Source organism: Pipra filicauda, unplaced genomic scaffold, assembly GCF_003945595.2.
Source record: "Pipra filicauda isolate LSUMZ 115617 unplaced genomic scaffold, ASM394559v2 scaffold140_size2443280_pilon, whole genome shotgun sequence".
Lineage (NCBI taxonomy): Eukaryota > Metazoa > Chordata > Aves > Passeriformes > Pipridae > Pipra > Pipra filicauda.
The window spans coordinates 1,238,236-1,261,628 of NW_024103885.1; the positions used below are offsets into that span (position 1 = coordinate 1,238,236).

The following is a 23,393-nucleotide window of genomic DNA, read 5'->3' on the forward strand; positions in this document are numbered from 1 at the left end:
AGAATCTCTGTGGTTTCTTGTTATTTATTTTAATTGATTTAATTGCTACTGCCCATTGAATATAGCTTGAAAAATACCTCAAAATATCCAAATGCCACCTGGCATTCGGATTTATATCTGATTTTTATTGGTGATATTTTCTTGCAGTATCCTTGTTTGGATTTTTTCTTTTCTTTTGCTTATTAAGGGAGAGGAATAGGTTAAAAATGTTTTGAGAGAAAAGCCACAATTCTAATCAGTGCTGTAAAAGCTATGGATCTGTCTGCTCAGGATGTTGCTATTTTGGCTGTTGAAGTTCAGAAATAATTCTCAAACTGTGACCCATATTTAATAAGATTTTTCTTTATAGATTTCACAGGTGGCATTATTTGGAGTTTCTTTTTCTGAGTCAGTCCATATTTGACCACATCTTTTAAATTATGTCCCAACATGCAAATTGATTATTACTAGCTTTACTATTTGCAGCTAATTTCAAATAAGTTTGTCAAGTATAAATGCAACATTGAAAGTTTTTGTACATCTTTTGTAATTGCATACCAAACAATATTAAAAACTATCTGAAAGTCTTTAAAAAAATCTTCAGGGCACAGACTTGTAATGACCCCAATTTTAAACTAGAAGAATAGAGCTGCAACAAATATTTGCCATAATGGTTTGTAAAATTAGAAATAAAACTCTATGTTTACTCCTGCAGTGTCAAAACTGCCTAACATGTCAGTGTTGATGATGGTATAAAATCAATGGTTTTTTGACCTACACTTTATAACCTGTACATATTCATATGAATGTCTCTCTGTTTTCTTTCTTTCTGTTCAGACTTCAGTGTTATGGGGTTTTGTGGACAGCATTATATATAATATTACAAATATTAGACAGAACTTTATGCCACATGAAGTCAGTTTGCTGACATTTCCATGCACATGAGCACCAGCTCGACTGAGAATGAAAATGTTGTTGCCTTTTAATCACTTTTGGCTCTTGTTTAACTCTACAACTCAGAAGCTCACAAGTTCATGTTAGGGTTTTTGCAATATTCAGCATGTATTAGGGAGATGATTATTAAAATCAGTCCTATTGACTGAAGTCACTTGGCTCCAGGGGTAGTAGTAAGTGCTGCTTTTGTCAAATGCAACTGGATCTTGATTCAAACATTCAGGTCCCATGCTTTGCAATTTATCTTGCCATCATTTGATCACTGCTGCTTACACTTCACCAGATAAATTACATTACAAGAGTCATTAATGACAAAGCTGTAAGTAAGGTGTGAAAGCCTTCAAAAAAGAGTATAGCATATCTGCATGTCTGCTGTAAGAGAACAAAACAAATATTAATTTTGTTATTTATTTGGAAATACCAACAATCTAACTCATTCTAGTTAATATTATTATGAACAAGCTAAAATATGCTACAAAATATTACAGAACAAAAAGAAAGAGTTGTTTGTGTTATTACTGGCAAGGCTATTAAGGAAGTAAAAAGATTAGCTAGCATTGTATTAAAATTGGATTAAAATGAACCCAAAATTTCTACTCAAACATCTTATCTCATCTTGAGAAAATTTTCTTGTAGGTCCCTCTTTCCTACTTACTACTATTTAGTTCCATCTGCAACTGGAATAATAAATAAAAGAAAGTGGAATGCCTGTTATTCCAATGTTTCTGGTTTAGAAATCTTGTATACAGAAATAAAACCTTGTTTTTCACAAGAATTCCTATTCTGTAGACTCCAGATACTTTGATACTTTCAAGTGCTTTTCCTATAGGCAACCAAACATTTAGATTTGTAAATGGACCAAGCTGCTTAAGCAGACTAGAAGTTCACACATTACTGATTATGTTTATAGCAGTTGTTAATCCTTGAAATTAAATATTTTCTTGATTTCATGTATTTTCCAACACACAGTAAATTCTGACATCAAATTCAAACTTTCAGATGAGGTACTTGAAAAAACCCCAAAACCCCCACACATACTATTTTTAGATTTGGAGCAAAGCCAAACATAATCTGAAAATATTGCTGCTTTTGTTAATTAATAACTTAAGAGTTGCATAACCAGTTAATTTTTTTAACAGTGGAAAGTGCAGTAAAACATGCAATTGCAGAGTCCCTTTGGCAAAAATCTATAAATGATCAGTATATTGAGCAGAACATCAGTCATGCCTAAATATGTATACTATTGCTTCCACTTGTGTGAATTAGGGCATTGCAAATGATGTACTGTGGCATCAGCTATTTCTGAGTAATGCATTTTTAAGAAGTCTCAATATTGTTGATATTTCTGGCAATGTTGACAAAAATAAATCTTTCAAAATAACATTTTGAAGTAGAAGTTAAGATCAAGCAGTATGCACTGTTGGGGAAAATGAGGGCTCAAGCCAAGAGATGACTCAGGATTAGTACTGTTGGCCCCTAAATCAAGAATACAGGCCAGAAACCAGATTCAAAACATTATTTTTTCAGTTTCATCTGTTTTTCTTTTGAGTAATTTATGTATTTGCATGCCTTTACTTATCTTACTGACTGTTGTGATTTTTATTGTCATATTCTGTCCACAAACTCTAAAGAAATTTGAGGGATAGTGTTCATCACACCTGTCAGTAATGGAAGTGTCTGTGTCAGGGTTAGTGCTGTTGACTTCATTTATAGCCTAAAATAATCAGCGTCTAAACCGGGCTATATGTCACGTGGCTATATGTCAGCATCTGATTTACTGATGTGAATCACAGGATGAGACTTCATGAATGTTATTGGTTAACTTTCCACTAAAAGTCAAGATGGCTTTCTAACACAGGTGTTATATTCAGTACAATGAACCCACTGTGAGCCTCCTAATTCAGGGCTAACTTTTGTTTTTGGAGCAGTGTTCCCAAAACAAAGGTGAAATAATTGTAAGTCAATATCAGAATTATTGTTTAAGTCTCTTTGTGTACCTGCTAAATGATTTCCAAATGTATCCTCAAATATTTGTAGGGAATAGTGAATTCTGTCACTTAAAAACATTGCTATAACGGAGCCAGCAGGAAAGGTAGAGTGAATATCCACATCTGGTCACAGACTAGCACAGCTCATTTCTCTTGAGGTGACAAAACTATGTGCTATCACATAAACAGGGCAGAAGGTTTAGTCTAGCCCTAAACAAATATTAAATAAATATTAACACCACTGGTCCACAATGTTCAACGTGATGATTTTTTTTTTACTGTGCGTAAAACAACTACCCTGTGGTATTTTTTGTTGAACACACATTTAGAATAGTTGCTGCTCTAAAAATAAAAAATGGCCTTTTAAGTGAGAATAGCAAGTGAATACACTTTTGAGTTTTCATGATTCTACCAAAATGTTCTCTCCTGCTTTAAAACATATTGTAGAAAAAGTGCACGACCTCTTTGGGTTCTTTCCATCTAGTAGGTTAGAGAGGTCTACTTCAAATACAAGTGTCGGGCTTTGTTATGTAGGAGAACAGATTTGATAGCCCACTTCTCAGTTGTGTTTTGATGATCAGCAAGCCAACAAGAGGAGAAACATTAAGCACAAAGACGGCAGCCTCATTGGATCTCTGGCCAGCATACTGTGTTTGGAAGCTCCCCAGTAGTACTACAATATGAGCCTAGCAGTGAACAAGTCTCTTTTTTTTTCATTATTTTTCTGCATCTAATCTAGATTTCTGGTAAACATACTAATTAATAAAGTACAGGTTCTACTGTCCTTTGTTGTTAATTTTCCTGGTTGTCCTTTTGATTCACAAGGAATACAAATACAGAGACTATTAAAGGGACCTTAATGACAGGGTATTTCCTCTCATAGACTTTTATTGTCAGTGTCAGACAGCAGAGGACACTTGAAGCTCAGCCCCATGGTGAGATGAGCTGCAGAACAGGAGGTGATGGAGTGATGACAAGGTGGGTCAGGCCTGTCTGTGAGAACTCACAGCAGGAGGACCTGAAAAATTCAATAGTGACAGGTTCACTGTTGTATAAAAAGGCACATAAAAGACCAAGTGCTTGGCAGTAGGTAGGGGTCTTTTTGTTTAAGTTAATTTAACTGCAGCTCTAATCAAAAAGGAAAACAAAGAAAATCTCTACTAGATTCTACAAATATGTTCTAGATCCGGAGAAATCAGTTCTTTCTATGAGCAGTATTCACCGGATGCTCTGTTTTCACAAAATCATTAAGGGTTCATCCATACAGAACTTATTTTGAACCTAGAGCAAATGTTAAAAAATTCAATTTGACTGGCTACAGGATATCAGTTTCCACATAAACTAGGGAGAAAAACAAGTTAATTGGCACAGTTACTAGTTTTCTGGCTGTTTTACAGTAACTCTAGCCAGTATTCTAGAATAAACTGGACAAAATGAATTATTAATTTTTCCATTTTGCAAGTGTTATATCTGGTTTTGGTAGAACAGTCTTACTAGTGCTTTTGTGAGACCTTAGTATGAAGTACCAGTTTCTAGTTAGGTAATCTGTCTTTTACTGTCGATGTTGCAACAGTTATAAAATTTGTTTTAGGCAAGTGTTTGCTTTCTAAATAAAAATGTCAGGTGAGCAGTCACACTTCAATCTGTCATACCGGAAAACAGTTATAGAAGCTCTGCCAGAGTATGCATGGATGGCTGTTATACATTAACCAATGCTAATAAATATATTTTAATTCCACTGCCATTTATTTCATTATTAGAAAAAATGATTGTGCCCACAGATACAGAAGGTTGACCTTCCATGATAAGATTCCCAATGATGTTTAGTTGTTTGGTTTTCTCTATTTTTTTCAAAATGCAGTAGAATATCTGATGTCAGGGTTTTTGGTATATGATTTTTAGTGGCTTATTAACCACACACTAGAGTAGTTGTTCTTCTGAAAAAATTACTTTACTTTTCAAAGTCATATGCATGCGGATATAAACATACAAACTTTAAAATGCACATAGCACTGTGTGAAGCCGAAGTCTCACTAATCTTAAGATGCTGTGGCCATTTTCATTAACTTTTGGAGGAAACAGTAGGTCCTGGGACTGCAGCTTTCCCATAAAAGTCCACTTCAAACCATGCTAAATGCACTGCAAGCAGGATGACCCCTAAAACGCCTCATGGTTGTCTGTTGTACATTACTTTCTTGAGTCTTAAGGGAAGAGTAGGGCCAGGTAGTGTGAACGTGCTCTGAGGGGAGCCAGTAGTCAAGAAGGCTGTATACCCTTGGAGAAGGACACAAACATTCAGGTGCCATGCCTGGACAGTAAAACAGGTGTTTTGTGGAAGGCTAAAACAAATTCCATTAAAAAATTCTATACTAATAAAGTACATCTGAAGTAACATGTACTTGGGAGCTAACAGATCCTGTTGAGCATAAAATTTCTTAGCTTCTGCTTTCTTACTCCACTCGCATTAATATGGGCCATCAGTATGGACTTGCTTTTATACTTCTTTGGAAGAGCTTCTTAAGTCAAAATATGCTGTTGTTATCTTCAAGGGCCTTTAATTTTGTTCATTTCTTTAATATAGTCTCATTTATTCTGATCTTTAAAATGCTTAGATAAAGAAGCTTGACTGAATTATTTTAGGTCAATAACAAGGACAGGCCATTCTTTTCACATTGCATTGGTCCATATAATACATTTTAATGCTTTTTTAGCATGATGATTGTGTTAATTGTGGAAAAAACTTTAAATATTTCCTTGACAAATATTCAAATGTCATTTTTCATTTCAGAGGAAACGAGCCGTGCCTAGTGCCTTATATTCCTGTGTTAAGCAATCAAATTTTGCTTTCTCTCCTGGTTTAATGTCTATTCTTAAGTAATAAAATTACCTTATTCAAATCAAGATATTTCCCTGACTAAAGCTTTATATAAAGCTGAGGGATTACTACTTCCAGCCATCATGCTAAATCTTTCAGCTGCCCTTTTCTGTCCAATCCAATGTGTTTTTAAGGCAATATGTGTTTTCCTAGTTAAGGCAAGTTTACCTTTTTTTTAAATCACAGAAATTATGTCATTATAAAAAAAAAACCCCAAGCATTAGCATTGAATTATTTTAAAGATATTTGACATTAATAATATGTATCATCACAGATTGATAAATAGTAAGAATGTGCCTCATAACAGACTTCATCACCTATTAGTAAAAAACAGTTAAACAAAGAATAACTTTCTTCAAGGAGACCTTTGGAGGGCCTTTCTGCAACCTTCTGTTCAAGCAGACCAACCCTGACTTCAGACAAGGTTGCTTGGGACTTTATGCAGTCCAGTGTTGGAAACTTCCAAGAATGGAGCGTGTGCAACCTCTATAGGCTACCTGCTCCGCTGCTGTACTGTCTTCATGGAGGAGACAGTTTCCCCTGCATCCAGCCTGATCCTTTCTGGTTTCAGTTTATGCCCATTGTCTCTTGTCATCCTCACGTGCACAGTGTGAAGAGCCCAGCTCCATCTTCTTGCTGCCCTACTGTGAAGTCCTGGGGAACTGCTGGTAGGACCCCAAAAGCCATCTCTGCAGTCTGAACAAGTCCTCAGCCTCAGTTCACAGACCAAGTGATCCAGACCCCGACCAGCTTGGTGGACTTTCCCTGCAATTGTTCCCTTTTATCAATGTTTTTCTTATATTGCAAGGATCCTGAAACTGGGCTCACTATTGCAGATGTGGTCTCACAAGCACTACCTAGAGAGGGATAATCCCTTCCCTCCATCTCCATCTTTTATTGATACATCCCAGGCTGCTGCCAGCTCTCTTTACTGCCAGGGCATGCTGCTGGCTCATGCCTAGCTTACTGTTTGTCAAGACCCCAGGGCCTTTTCCATAAAGCTGCTCTCCAGCCAGTTTTTTATCATGTATTTATCCATCTTTCCAGATTATCAAATAACAACTTGCAAACAAAAATATTGTAAGAATTGTGCTTTCTGTTGTCAAAGCAGAAAATACAGGAGGAAGCTTAAGAATTTCTTACTTTCAGCCAATTTAATTTTGTATTACATTATAAGTAATTATAATGTGCTCAGATTTTAGACCACCACCACACGGACTGTAAACCTGTACTTAGTATATTCTGGCTAGTATCATATAATTAATCTTAATCAAGTTGTTTTTCAATATAGAGTTAATTATCAGTTACATGGTGATTTGGAAGTATTTATATTATCAAGCACAAATTGTGGTCCCTTATTAAACTGAACATCAGAAACATTATAAAAGAGGTAGTCCCTGACCAAAAGTGGCTTTTAAATCAAAGCAAACATGATCAAGTTGTTCTTCCTTTCCTTTTTTGGCTATAGCAAGAATTACAGAGAATGGTGATAACCAATTAATCAAGTTATTTCTAAGCTAATTTTGTTCAGACTGAATTCATGGTAAAGACTTGTGTTGATTCAAATGAAATATAAACTAGTTCATTTCATCCTAATTGATACTGAAGTGTAGTCATTAGGCCACAATTTCCAAAGTAGTAATGTGACTGTTGATTTGGAAATCAGGTGACAGTCTTTCTTTTTCAGTGTCCAGAAATAGAGTCAGATTCTGAAAACCTGAGGTGCCCATAGAAAAATTTTAAACCTAACTTTTGGCAACATTTTCGTGGTTATTTAGGTACCTGAAGATGACAAACAAGCTCTCTGTCATGATACCTGCTAACTGTGCACCGACTCCCAGTCAAAGTTACTTTTGGGCAGTAAAATCTGCACATGGCACAAAATTATGATGATACCTAGTCATTTCTGAAAAATTTAATACACTCTTCTTTACTTCTTTGGGTTCCTAGACAACATTCAAAACATCTGTAAAATACTGTGCTCCTGTGTTCATATTTGAAAATAGGATTTGAACTGCTTCATTTTCTAGAGTTGTTGAAGATTAACCAAAAAAAAAACCCAAACCATTTTAAACCACATGGAACAGGAAGAGCTTAGAGCACTTAAAATCATGTAGGAAGATAACTTTTCTCTTTTTGTATCTGTAAAAACATAGGGGTAAGAAATGGTTTCAGTCACAGATCACCTAGGGCATGAGCTTTATCCCGCTGGGTTTTTTGTTGCTTATACATCTGAGGTACTTACATGCACACTTTAAAGTCCTGTTTTACTAGAATAAAAAGTTGCTTTTCACAAATCCTTAGGGAAAAGAGAAAGGTCTCTGATGATTGATGAGAAGACATGATTATTTACATTCCTTTAAGGACATGGTGAAAACTTGGGTGAGAGACACCCAAAAGCCCACTTTGGACTAGGCACACCTGGAGAAAAAATGTCTTCCTGATGTGGAACCATCCTTGGAAGCACCATGACAGGGCTGTATTTTAACTGCGATGTCAGAAGTTCCTCCGACTGGATTTATTTTACCTTGTTGAAGTTGTTGACCTGTGCTCTGAATGTCTTCTGCTACAGCGATATTTGAGAGAATTAGTTTCTGCCTGTAGTGTGTTCAGCATGAGCAACTAGACATCTTATTGTCTATAAGCTCAAAGATACCAACTATACTGACAAAAGGTATTTTTCATTATTTTGGAGACTTTTAAGTAACTTGTGATATCTAATCAAGTTTAGCCATTGTCTCAAATATTCTCTGCAAACATTCTTGTAAAATTAGATTGCTTTTGCACATATTAGGAAATGGCAATCAAATCAAATGTTGATTCTCTAGCATATGGTAGATGCCATTGGTCTTTAAAGTGCACCAGTGTATGATTCTTATATGCAAAGTCAGTCACTTGCCTCATGCAACTGCTTTATTAGCACTGTCAATCTACCTGTGTGTTAATTTTAACACAAGTGAATTTCCCCTTCATGACACTTTATGAAAGAATCAGATAACTGCATGAAATTGTTGCTTAATTTGTAAGTATTGCAAACAAATAAATAACTGAAAACCAAGTTTATTGATAGACACAACTGCCAAATGGTCTATAAGCTATAAATCTGCAAGGAGTTATTCCTGCAGGTAATCATTCTAGTCTTATGAGTTTGAACTAAGCTTGAAAATAGAAGTTTGCTAAACCCAAGCCTAAAATGATTTCTCTGAAAGTTTCTCTGTGTGAATATTCTCTTTAGTTCAATTGGTAGGTTATTAATTTAAATCCCAATCTACTGTGGATTCAATTGCACCCGCTGTACTTTAACCTAAAGGAGAGGAAATATTTGGTAACGAATTTCAGAGTGGTAGCCAGGTATATCATATCTCAGTAGCTGTCTATAAGCAGAATCGAAAGGCAAAGAGGAAAATAAACTGGAATTTTAATACATATCAAAATACAGGCTTGAAATTAGAGAAAAACAGTTGAAATATCTGTTAAAAGGCAAGGAAAAAATAAAATAAACTACAGCTTCCTACAGGCAGGTGTCTAATTTACAATGTCATCCTGGAATCAATGTGTCTTCATAGTGCAAGGAAAAAAAAGAAAGACTGAGACTTTTGTCAAGAATTTATATATCAATTGATTTAGATAGAATATTCTTTACAGAACAAAACCCATGCCTACACTAGAAAGATTTTGTTCTTGTAGTTACCGTGGAAGGCTCTCAAAAAAGGAATGGAACTCCAGAATTCTAAGGGAATGCCAAGGCCTTGTTTTGGTGGTATGGCTCATGCTAACTCTTGGAGTGGAATAACAATTTTTATGTCAACACAAGTGTGTCTTCAGCAGAGCTTTATTGCACATTCGTAACTGATATACCTGCTCTGGTACAAAATATAAAATATGTATCGGGTTAATCAATTTTATCAGGTATAATTTCATCATTATTTGTGCACTTGTGACTGGAAAATGACTGGAAAGTTGAGAGAGTGTATAGTTTTCCTAAAATTTCTTTCATCTCATACGTGTGCTTTTTATACAGATTGCCCTTAAAACTTAAGTCTGCCCCTGTGTTTCAAAGCATGGATCCAGCTTAGCATTTGTAGGAAAAACTAGTGACAGAAAAATTGATGAGTATAACCCTTTCCTCAGTAAAATTAATAACAGCCTTACCACTGATTTTTGTAGGACTTACCCAAATCATAACCCCCAAATACCAAATCAAAACTTGCCCAGGATGTCAAATTGGTAATGCAATATGTCATTATCCAAATCATTTTTCCCTCAGTATAATCATTATAGCTTAAGTAAGTTAACCCAACTCTACTGGTAGACAGAAAGAATTAAACATCTGGAAAATCTTTGCTGCATCTGTGTTGGGTTTTCATGCTTTTTGGTGCTTTGTTCACCAGTTCCCATGACTCTAACTTAAACCTCTACCTTATTTTCTGAAGTGCATTCCAGTTCAGCTGAAGATGTAGTGATCATTTCATTTCCTGAGAGATATTATTTAGGCTTCCTTATCTTTTTTCCTTAAACAAAGCAAAATAAACCCCTAAAAATAAAGCAACTTAAAAAATAAAGAAAAAGAAAGAAAAAAAGACAAAATATCTTTGTAGCATGCTGCAGTAAGGACAACTGTTCTAACAGATTGAAGCAAGATCGAGAATTGTAATTGTCAGAGACAACAGAGAAGTAAATGTGTTATTGTAGACTTGTTATTGTAGACTTCCAACCGTGTTTAGCAAGTAGAAGCAAGTAAAATACTACTAGGTATTTTACCAAAATTCCCCCTCTGCCATGTACCATGCACAAACAGCACTGTTTACAATCTGAATTGTGTTGGGTGAACCCACACAGTGCAGACAACCAGAAGAGAATTGGCTCCTATATTTCCTTCTAGTTGTTTCCCATATAGTGCTAAACAATTGCTTACAAGTGGTCTTTCCGTCTCCATTTAGAAATACAGGCGATAGATTTAGAAATATAATGATGGGGAAAAAGACTACTACAAAGTACTTGCAAACCTGGGATTTTTCTCTCTTAAAGGAGCTCTGAGTCACATAGGTTTATTTTTCTCAAGTATGGCATAGAAATATGTTAGTTCTTTAGTTATTATGCTTCCTGCTGTAGTTTTGACCCATGGCATCTGGCACCTTTCTAGAAAAGACCCACGAACACTTGAAAGATAACAAGGACTAGGAACTGTTTGAAGCCAGCGGTGGTAGAAGGTTCACCCTTAATATCATTGAGTGGTCTTGATCAAAAAGATGGAACAGATTAATTCATTCTGACATCCTTTGCCTACCACAGACTTCTCCAGGTTTAGTCCTTGCTTAGATGATTCAAATAGGAATTTATGAGCAAATCATCCTCTCCGTGGAAAGATCTTTAGACTCTTACTTCCCAGATAAGGCTTGGGAAGGGCAATACCTCTTGGATGGAAAATACACCTCAGAGAGATTTTAGCATAAGGATTTGAACCACTGCTTTCACCTGCCTCTTCTCGCTGCTTTCGCTCCTTCTGACAAACCATCTTCAAGGTTTCATATTTAAACTTTTACTGCAAAGGAAATTTGGAAATTAATTCTTTTGCTTACAGACAAACGGATCTGGTGACTGAACTTCTGCCTTTTAATTGCTTAGCTATCATGCAACAATAATTAGTTCAGGAGAGAAAAAAAGGAAAAAACAGTGAGCCAGAAAATTGTCTGTACTGCTGCTCTGTGTACATGGAAAGTGGGGTGCAAATGACTTTCAGCTGCTTTCTTAAATGGCAGGGCAAGGTAATCCCTGGCATAAGTGAGAGAAGGGGTGTGGGCGACAATGCCCTGCCAGGCATTAGCATCTGTCCCAGTTTATGCTCCCTGTAGAGCAGCTTTTTGTACCACAGAGTGCTGCTCCAGCACTCTCCCTCCTCTGAAATGGGCAGAGTTGTGCTGAGCCATGCTTAGCACTTGCTGTTCATGTATCGGTACCAAACCATGATGACTTACTAGTAGCGTAAGTGGAAGTCACTGTAGCCATAATTATAGCCTGCATACCAAATATTATCTGCATGAGTGCTCACTCTATCAGCAACCTAACTACAAATTGATGAAACTTGAGAGAGCCTTATATGAGTGTGACAAAGAATAAAGAAGCTCGGAGGCAGGGCTCCACATTAATTTGGTAGAAAATCAGCCCCCTTTTACCATCCCAACCTTATAAACACTGAGCAAGCATTACCAATTTTTTCACATAGCAGGAGTCAGGATTTGCCTTTATTCCTAATGGACCTTTGAACAGCAGATGTCACTGATAAGAAGCAGCAGATTTCATTGATACAGTCAAGTGACTGTCAAGTGAACTTAAAGACATAATACTTTCCTGAGCCTGCAGCAATTAGACACTCACCCATTCATATAACAGTCCTTAAAAAGCAAGAAAAGTGTGCTATGTTCTCTGATTTATGCTGTAAATAACACAGATTTTGGAGTACACTTTATCATAGAATTAGGATAGCCTCTTTCTTTACAGCCTGTAGTAAGACATATTCTCATCATTTTACTAAACAACCTGATTTGTTAAATATTGGTGTTTACTACTGAAGCTTTTTAGTTATTGGAGCACACAACAGTTCTAAATCATAGTAGGAGTTTGGGTGCACTGCATTTTAATTCATGACATGCTAACAGCCTTCACATTTCATCAACTAAAAGATTAAGTTCCCTGAGCAATAAAAAGCTAATTCATATTCCCAGACATGAAAAAATATCCCCATGTTAATGTAGAGAACATGTGTCAACTGACCCTATGTATCTGTAACTGAAGGATAAAATCATTTCAGAGGAGCACTTATCACCAAACCAAAATTTACATGCTGACAAAATTTAAATTAAGGGTCATTCCTGAAGAGCATCCAAATAGATTAATGTCAGAAAATCAAAGAGTCATATTTCTGCTCTTCAGTAATGTTAGAAAATAGGTATCCTTTATGATTGAACTATCATCATATCTCTAATATCTGATTATAGTTAACTGATTTTGAAGGTGCAACACAGTGTTTTTCCTTTCCTTCATTGCCTGCTCTGGATCTCCTGAGAGAAACACAGTACCTAACTTGCAGTCCAAAGTCAGTAAATCCCTTCACATGTAAACCTGAGAGGACACACACTACTCTGTAGCTTAGACTGCAGTGCTTCATGTTGAAAGCAGTATTAATTCATGCAGGAATGTGCCAAACCATATACTGATTCATTTTTAATGAAACTTGGTTACATTTCCTATGCACCCTTCTAATTTTACTGTACCTTTTGGAACTTTTTGGATTTAATACCAATATGAATTTCATTAAAAATAGGGACTTTGTTCCTACTTTCAACAATGAGGATTGAGCTGGATTGTAGTCCACTGGCCCTTCAACTCCGTGCTTCTCTCTAAGCCATTCTTTCTACTGCCCTACCCCAAACATCTCCTGAGAGTGTTTTTCTGGGTTTTCCCAAGGAAGGCCTTTGTAGTTTCAGGCCTCCAAGTCCAGGACTGACCCCAACTAGCTTGCAGGCCATGAACTGATGTCTTCATTCTAAGAGACAGTTAATTCTTCTAGGGCAGCTAAAGTTTTTAAGTGAACCAGTGATATTCTTTTCTGTTAGATTACACAGAAAATGCAAAAATAACAAATCCAGCATACTTAGTCTTGCATCACTTTCTTCACTTTTGTGATATACACTTCTGGCTTAAGTCCAGTCATCTTGAGTAGCTTAGGATCTTAGGTCATGTTTTGCCACTTGAATGGGGCACTCTTTCCAGCTCATTTTCCAGAGCATTTTTGTATTCACTAGTGCAATCATCAGAAAGCAGTGAGACAGTCTGTGATAAACTGAGTTCATCTCTACCATCTTCTGCTAAAGTTTTCTTGACATCTAGTCAACAATTCATTTCCTTCATAGTTTCTCTTTGATAAGTTTCCATTCCTTCAAGCCTTTTCCTCATAAACAGGAAAGAAATCCAGTTTCCCTGGGGCTATTTGTCATAAACTCTCTATACCACAAGAGCTGACTAAAAAGCATAGTTAGACTGAACCAGAGCCTGAAATGAAGCTTCCTTATTCAGTAGCGCCTACAAGGGCTCAGAAGCCATGTGCACATTCCTCTGTTTGCATATATAGCAGCCAATGCAGTCTACAGTTTCTCATAGAGTGTAGGTCTTGTATCTCTTGTCTACATTTCCTGTATGCTTTTAAGACATTTTTTCATGGTTCTTTTAAAGTGTTCATTCAATGTGTAACCCAAGTAAGCCTGATTAATTACCTCATAATTCATAAGGAATAGCTAGCAAATTGCAGAACATGCTGACCTTCAACGGGAATCAAATACTTTCATCACATTCTTATAGAGTCTGCACTTCATTTTACATCTCTTGGTGTTACAGCAACCAAATGTAGTATGTTCAGCCACCTCCAGGAAGTCTACCTTCCTGAAATGTTGCAAGAGAGGGATGTGAATCCCTAAAGTTGTACTAATTGTTTAGCTGGGATCTCGATGTGGATTTGTGTTCAAATGCATGCTGTCAATTTTTAAATGGGATTTATAGCTTGGCTTACAGTTCAGGCAATAATTCCTGGGGTTTATTATGCATAAATCTGCTATGTTTGCAAAATATATATCCTTCTTCATGTATTCAGTGGGCCAGCTTGTGATTAACCTTAGCACAAACAGATAGAAAGTTGTAATTTCCTGAAAGAGAGCTGTGTATTGAAGGTGAGTCACAGTGATGCTTCCCCAACTTTATTTCACTGCCTTCTAAGTTCAGGAACTCGACCATTTGCTGTAAACTGGATCACTGGAGTGATTCACATGAAGTCTATTTTTTGTGTTATGTTGTTTTAATGAGCTGGCTTTCAGCAAGCTGTGCAAACAGTTGCCTCAGCACCAAATGAGAAAACAGCTTGGTGCAATAAGGGACACAGGCAAAAACACTCTGAAAAAAGAAATATTTCTTGTAGCAGCTAGTGTCTTAGGAAATAAATGCCTTAAAGAGGCTGTGCAAGATTTAGACAGGTATAGAGAATTTGGCACAGGAAATGTACTTAAATACTAAAAGATGCAATTCTAACTGACGTAGAATTAGGACTACATGGCTACACAGGCATTCAGAAGATACTACAAGAATCTCTGGTATCTAATAGAAACTATGGACTCCCTTCAGAGATGTGAGACTGTTACAGACTGTGTTTTGCAGACTAAGCATCCCCCCTTCTACTCTTGTGTTTGCTGTGCTGGCGTGGTCATGAGGTAGTTATATGAGCTGCATAGTCATCCCCATGTAGACTCCCTTGGTACATGTGACTTCCCTCACTGCCTTTTGTGACTCTCTCACCTGTACAGTGCCCATTGCATTAGGTCCCTAATCTGTTCTGGCTGACCTGATTTTTCTGTGAATCCTTTAGCATTTCCAAAATTATGTCACATATTCACAATCAAACCATGTCTTTACATAGACTGTTGATATATTATCATGCTCTCGTCCTTCTTCTTCTTCTTCTTCTTCTTCTTCTTGCTAAGGACTACTGTTCCTAACAGAGATCCCCACCATTAACATCTTCTATTTCCTGCCAGGCGTATAAAGATCATGTAACTCCGCTCAGAGAGTGCTCTGCTGGGGACTGTAAAAGCAGTGTGTGTTTACAGCAACACTAGACACCATTTCAGAATAAGTCAGCATCTTTTGCCCAACAGGAATTTGATTCTCAGGCAAGGAGAAGCAGAATGGATGTAAGGTCAGCATATCCTTGCTGTTAATGCACAGTTCAGTTCTTCCTTTCAAGCTTCAGCCCCATGCTTATCTGGCCTGTTTTGAGCTTCTTTGTTTGGTAGATGTTAGGAGTTAGCAGCTGATCTCCCCTTATTTTTCTGAGAACTCCTTTCATGGGGTGATCATCATTGATAAAATAAATGAAGTAACTACAAATGTTTGCATGAGCTTCTCTGTGTTCCACACATTCATTCATGTCTTTTTCACAACAATGTGAAAGTTTTGCAACTAGCATGATGTTAGATGTGATAAGTGAGCAGGGTGTTTATGGAAGAAATCTAAGAAATTACAATATTTTAAAAAGATTGAGACAATATAAACTCTCTTGGTAAAGCAGAAAAGATTTCATTTGGAGTATGTTTGCATTTACTTTGTTTTGCCTCCTAGAGAGAAAAACATATCTACTGACGATCAAAATATGCAGTGGGTTTTGGTGAGATATATGTTTAATAATTCATAGTTAGGTATGAGAGCTGTATACAGACCTTGTTTTGATTGATGATCAGTAGTACTTTACTGAAAACCTTGTACCAAGCACATGGCAGATGCATAAGATGCATATGAAGATCTTCAGTTGAAATCAGAATGAAAACACTTTTTCTGCAGTCTTCTCATCTCCAAGGTATGGTAAGCTTCAGAAATGGCATCGTTCCCCTAGATGAAGACGAATAAAAGGTCTTTAATCTTTGAAGGCCAAAATCTAGAATCTAATGTACCTTTCATCTAAAATAATTTTCAATATCTATCAAGAACGTATTTGAGAGCTGTTTTGAAAGTTCATTTAAAATGATACATCATTCTTAATCCTAAATGCTAGAATTTATTTTTTGGTAATTTGATTGTCCAGGTGCTGAAATCTTACAGTTCTTACATAGACAAGGAGATTTTCAACATCAAATAGCTAGATTATTTAGGTTGAAATGAGGTTAGTTAGTATCTAAATCTAATCCTATTAATTGAAACTCAGAGCTGTCATGACTTGGTAGGGACAGAGATTTTCAAAGTTTGTTTAATATTGAAGGACTTACATTAAAACCTGGTTTTTAATTGCCTTTTTGATTTTCCTATGCAATTTCATATAAGGTTTAGATTTAAGTCTTGACCTTTTGAAATGTATTTCTGTTTTATTCCTGACTTTTATAACCAGTTAGCCAAGCTCAAATTTGTTATCAGTACACTGACAGCTGCTCACTCTAAATTTCAAAAAAGCAGTCTAGAATCAGTCTTTTAAGAAAAGTACACAAAGGGTAGAAGGGTATACTTGCTTGTTGTACAAGAGTACGTTTTCTCCTACAACTTATGGTGAAAGTTTTCAATGAATGTGAGGAAATATTTTATGTCCACATAAATAATCTTTTCTAGTACTTGACTAAAGGGGAGTAGGTTTGGATTTAAAAAAACTTAGCAATGTCTAAGTTTTTACATCTAAATATGCCATCCTTTCACACCCTCTTCTAAAGAATGTTTCTCTTTGTTTTTGTTCCTTATGCATAAAGTATTGAAAAGCACCACTCATATGAGAAAAAAGCTCCTGAATATCCTTCAAATGCCACCTAAAGACACACTCATCCTACATGGCTTCAGAAAGGTGCCAGTATCAGCAAACAGGGCTGAGCTGATTTAAACCGTGAAAAAAAGCATCCAATGATGTTTCAGTTAGCCTTTCAATTATAAGGATTAAGTTTTGATATGATAAATTTATGTCTGAATAGCAACTCCTTTTTCACAGGGAAGGGGTAGCAGGTTATCAAGGAACTACAAAACTTTCTGAGCAATACAAACCTACTTTCAGGGACAGATCTTTCTAAAGAGGATATGTACCATGGTACTGATAAATGCTTCCTCTAGTATTATATTTTGCTCATTTGTCGTATTAAATCTTACTTTTTCAATTTTGATCTTGCTAACTGCTATGTTTAAAGATATACCGTATTGAGGACTTGCACCACAGCTGATATATGCATCCATTTTACATTTGCACAGGTTTTTTCCTTGATTCTGTACTCACATATTTTATTTTGTCTTTACATAAGCTCCACATATTAATTAGCCTCAGTCTGGAGGAAAAACACAACACTCTCCTCTATGCCAGGTCAGTGGTTTGAAACTTTGTACCACCTTAAAACATTTTCATACTTTTCTTGATGTGCTCACGCTTTAAACACTTATAGGCTATTATCATTACTCTGCCCTTGCATTATTAGCTGTTATTTGGCTAAGCAGAACAGGTTTTAATCTTTTATTGTAAATCAAACTCTCCAGGCCTTTAATCATTTTTGTTGCTGTTAATCTGAATTCCTTCAAAACTTGTTGACATCTTCATGGTACTGGAGAGGCTAAAACTACATGCTACATTTGAGAAGGGATTCATTTGTGCGAAAGAGAGTATGTCTGGTTGTTCTTTATGGAAATATTGGGAAAATAAATAATAATTATATTTCTATAATATAAGTGAGCAAAAAAAAATTATGATTAAAACTTCAGAAATAGTAAAGAACAAATACCATACATTTTACCACACTACTCAGTCAATCATGTGAGATATGTATTCTTTCACCATTACTGTAATACTTTATTCTTAATAAATATACCTTCAAAATATTACTTTAACCTATCAATCTCAGGTGTGAGTTTTGTTTTCTTGTTTATTTTCTTCCTCACCTTCTTTGGGAGTGTTTTATTCTCTTCTTCCAATTACCACATTTTTCCCATGAATTTCTACATCATCTATTCATAAGTATGAAATACCTTCCCCATCATTTCACCAGGTCTTTAATTCCTTCCCTCACCCCTTCTGCTATGAAGTACTTAAAAAAACACTTCTACTTACCTGCTTCTAGTGCACATTAATATTTGTAAGTAGTTTTTCCATGTATGTGTTGCAGCTGTTATTCTAGATATTCACATTTTTGAAGGCCTATTTTTGATTATTTCAGAGCCATTAATATCTTATATTGAACCTGAGTACAAGACTCATATTTCTCATTTTCTTTAAGAACTGAATAAATTCACTACTATAATGATGTCTCTGAAAACTTTAAGTTCACAGAAAGTAAATTGAATTTTAGGTTCTATGCAACCCACTTCATCATTTTTTAAGAACAATTGATAACATTTTCGAAAGAAGAAGAGCAGAGCAGATAATCTTAATTTCAAACCCAGTTCATACAGGGATGCCACCATATTACTTTTCAAAATAATTGTTTAACAGTAAAACAATATTAGGTCAGATATAGAGCCATAGCCAAGTCAGGCTGTCAGCTGTAAGAACACAAGGTTCACATTTTCGCCTTGCTTTTGAGACCATGAAGTGTACAGTTTGATAAATATATAATAATGAAATGCCCTGCTAAAACAATTCAGGGAAACTTGCCAACCAGTAACTAGTCTCAGGACCTAAAAGTTAGGCTAAATAGTGTTGTATCCTATCAGCCTCCCAGTCCCCAAACTGTCTAGTCCAAGCTCACTATTCTTCCACAGCCAGCCTTCAATACAAGTGTCATAATCTGGACTCTTAGTGAAGATTTTCCACACACTGCAGTGGGACTCTAGAGAGCAGATATGTCATGGCTGAAATCAGATGCCAGCAGGAACAGCAAATTTCACACAGAAGCAGTTTTGTCTGATTAGTTGAGAAGTAAATTAAGTAAAGATATAGAGAAATCTAATTCCTAGAATAGCAAACCAGAGTGTCTCATTAAAACCTCATTTAATAGTGTTGCTAACCTCATGGAGTAAAAATAAAATGTTAACATCTAATATTAACTTCAGCTGGAGTTTTAGATTTCTTTTGTAAGTATTTAAGGTATGCTGTGTTCGTTCAATATTCACAAAGACTTTGTTATGGGTAACAGAATGTATCTTTCAGTTGAGATGATGTCTGCTTTAGTCTTCCAGATAATTATGTTTGACACAGTACCCATAAAGCTTCAACTTGCATTTGTGATACACTAGGCTTGCAAAAGGTGAAGTGAAATATTAAATTCTTTATCTTTTAAAGATTAGGCATTAGAACTTGTAATCAGTAAGATTTCAGTTCAAATAACATACCCCAGAAGAGAGACATGCTACAAAATTGCATGTAATAGTTGATGGCAAAATCATAGTTTTGCTTTTTTATTCAAAAATTTTTTATCTAATTGTAGCCAATATTCTGCAAAAAAAAAAAAAAAAAAATCTGTTCTGTGCAAAGAAACCAGTTCCTTAAAATTCTGTTTATTCAATTCCATCAGAGTAGGACTTAAAGAAAGTTCTCACTAGCCATGTTGTAGCTGAATTTTAATTGCCAATGGAGGCAAGCAATTAAAACTACAGTAGATGACAGATACAGTTGATCTCTCCTCCCCTTGCCTGTCTCTCTCTTTTCTTGTCTCTGCTTCACAAAGCTGTGTATATCAGTCTCCCTCTTGACCCCAACACAACTTTCTCATTCCATATTATATTTCATGAGGGACTGACCATTTTTCACCTTTTCATGAAATGAAAGTGGTATCAGTAAAAGCCCACAAGAGACAGGTTCTCTCATTCATCTTGCAGGGCTGGCAGGAGTTCATAGCTGTGGTTGCAAATACTTCGCAGGCTGTACATAAGCCAGGTGAGAAAATATCTTCTGATCTGCTGATCACAAATATCCAGCTTTGAAGAACTGCTGTGAAATACAATTTCTCAGAGGCTTGCTGATGGCTACAACAAAGGGACTTTCAGAAAGAAGAAATATGTCTACAAAAGAGCAAATTCCTGTACCATATCACTGTCAAGTATTTAGGGAAAACTTGCTAGAATTTCTCAACATCAGGAAAATAACATATCCTTTCACTCATTTTCCCAAAAACTGGATTTAAAAGGAACACACAAATAAAGCATCTCAAAGCAGTTATGTCACAATGAACCACAGGACAAACAGTTTAAGCATGGCAGCTACACAAAACAGAAACCCAGAGTCTGAGAAAGTCAGGCAGTGTTAAAAATAAATCCCTAATCTAACAATGTAAATAAACATTTGCACAAAAATGGAGCAAGAAGTTACCATTCACAAACCATCCAACAGTGCTTTAATTAGTGAAATCATGAAATCTAATGAGGGTCTCTTCCAATACCTATTCAGAAGTTTACCTACTTTCTATGTCACTGCTTCCTACGAAAAGTCCAGTTTTTCTCCTGTTTTCTCTGCCACTGAGGCCAAACCCCAGCAATTCAGGGAGGGTTACATCCTGCTTGTCTTCACTGAAACAAACAAGCCAGTAGAGATTGTGTTTCACAGTGCTGCAATGGCAGCAGCAGGGATGAGAAGGGAGGAGGACAGCTCTGCCTCTTTGCATGACTTAATAAAATACACATTACACAGGGCAGTGCTAATGAAGATGACTTACATGGGCCTCTTAAATCTCACTAAATCTTCTCAGTAATGAGTTTTTCCCATCTTTCCTTGCAAGCACTGGGACTTTTTCTCTGTTTTAACATGGCTTGCTGCTCTTTGATCTCTCTGTTCAGGATGATCTCTGTACTCAGAACTATCTCCCTGCTCGCCTTGTGACATAGATGAGACCAGCTCACATAATACTCCCCCCACTCCCATTCTGCTCACTGCTGTGTACACAGACACCAGCTTGCCTGCCACCAGTAGATTATTTTAAACTCATTGAATCAAATTGATTCTATTCACAATCATTGTTCATGTTGGCCATTGCAGACAAGCAAAAAAAATTTGTTTCTTTAACATCTCATTGATAATGTGCCCTTTTGCATGAGGGGTGTCTAAAGAGACCTGTAATTCGAGGAACTCACCTCGAGAGAGGGACAGAGAGAGCAGGCAAGAGAAAACAGAAGACAGGGAAGGAAATATTCTAATTAGGAAAGAAGATTGTAGAGAAGAATTTGAACAGGTAGTAACCATAGAGTTGCTTTTTGGGAAGTGTTGGGCTGTTTGTATTATCTCTTTTTTTTTTTTTTTTTCTGTAGAATCTGCATTTTTCTAATCCTGCAATTTCCCATAAAGCCCCATTTGCATTTCCATGGGAAAGAAAGAAGTACCTTATGCCATGCATTTTATTCTACGAAATTTTGTTCATCCTGCCCTCATTCCGCTGATGGGATCAGTCAAGTCATAATGTATTACTCAGCTGACAAAAAACTATCTAAGTATCGGCCATTTGCCTGTCAGTCACTGTGAAGGAAGGAGAAACAATGCTGTTTAGTACTCTTTTGCTGTGGTAAAGCATAACACCTGGCTAATGCTCAAAACTAATTTCAGTTCACAGCTTTTTGCTATCAACTATTCTGTATTAAAGAGACCGAACTGAGAAAATTCTGTGGCTCAAGTTAGACATTTGGAAGTGTTTGGACACCCCCTCCATAGATTAATACTTCCATAAACTTCTCTAAGCAGGTGTTTCACATATGGCCAAACAGAATGAAGCTTTAACACTTCCTTTCTCATTTGAATTTTAAACTATGGCACCAATGTTCACTAATGTGTCATTTTTTTCTCTTTAATATACAGTGTTTCAGAAAACACTTGGCAGCAGGGGCAAGACTTGTAGGGTTTCTTTTAATAATATAAGAATAGTTTATAACCAGTTATATTAAAAAACAAGTTAATATGGAACAATGTGCAACTGAAACTGAAAGCATATCTTCTTTCATGTTATTCAGTTACTTATTATTTTGTATTTATGGCTGTGATTAGAAATGTTTTCTGCATTTCTGTGTTGGTTTATTTATTATTCTTGGAGCACACAGTGATAGTGAGACAGCAGTTCAGAAACAGCCAGATAAGATTACACTTTGAAGTGCACAGAACTCCAGTTAAGCTATGGAGCTATTTGCAAAGCAGGGCCATAATCACACCATGAAATTTGCTAATTATTGTTAATATTTGAGATCATGTTTAATTTGAAACTCATAAAAGTATAATAGAAGGCTACTTTACTCAGTTTATATATACCCATTAGAATGTATTTATCTCACGACAAAAGGCAATTAAAGTAGATATTTTGACAAGATCTTCTCAGTGTTCTAGCAGAAGGCGGCTTCAAGGTTTAGACATTGAAAAGTTCACAAAAGCAACAGCAGTTGTTGCAGTCTGCATCATGGACTGCTGCTCTGGTAGGTGGATTTTGTGCATTTTCTTTCTTAAAATTAAACAAGCTTGTCGTTCAAAAATACAGGTCTGGGCCACGGTATGAGGGTATAAAGCCTGCACAGGTTGCAAAAGCAATGTGTACAGAGGCAATGACTGTCACCTGGAGAGAGGAAGACTGTCCCTGGGGCTTCTCCACACGCCTACTACCATGGGAAAGCAGAGAGTGCAGGAATGCCAGGCAGTGTACTCTTCCTATCCTGGAGGAAACTCTGGAAACTTTCTCTGTTGGTCTACTCTCTCATGGTCTACTATCTCTTCTCCTTACTACATCCATATAGGCCCTAGGCTTTCAAGGGTTAATTCAAGGGTGTTGACATGTCACATGGGCACTTTTCTGAGTGCAAAATATGGTGGGACACATAGGGTTGAGTTGTGCACTCCCACCTCTGCAGAAATCACCACCCAAACTTCTGTTACTTTCTCATGTGCAGCTTCCACTGAGAGCAGGCTGCAGAGCAGCTCCAGTCTGCAGACCAGAGCATTGTCCAGTGAAGCAATGCTCCCACTGACACGAAATACTCTCAAGCCCTTGCCCACCCTAGCAGGGAGGAGTGAAAGGAGCAACATGGAGGAGAGCAGCCAGCCATAGGAACCAGAGGTCAGATGGTGGAGAAGGACATAGCTGGGACAGGAACAGGGAAGAAACTGTGCAAAGCATAATGGGGCAGTCTTTAGAAGGCAG

General features: G+C 36.5%; 1 protein-coding gene across 1 annotated transcript in view; it reads left to right on the forward strand.

Annotated features, from left to right (window-relative positions):
- DLC1 (DLC1 Rho GTPase activating protein) overlaps positions 1-23,393 on the forward strand; it is a 222,852-nt gene that overhangs the window by 92,479 nt on the left and 106,980 nt on the right. The window lies entirely within an intron of this gene.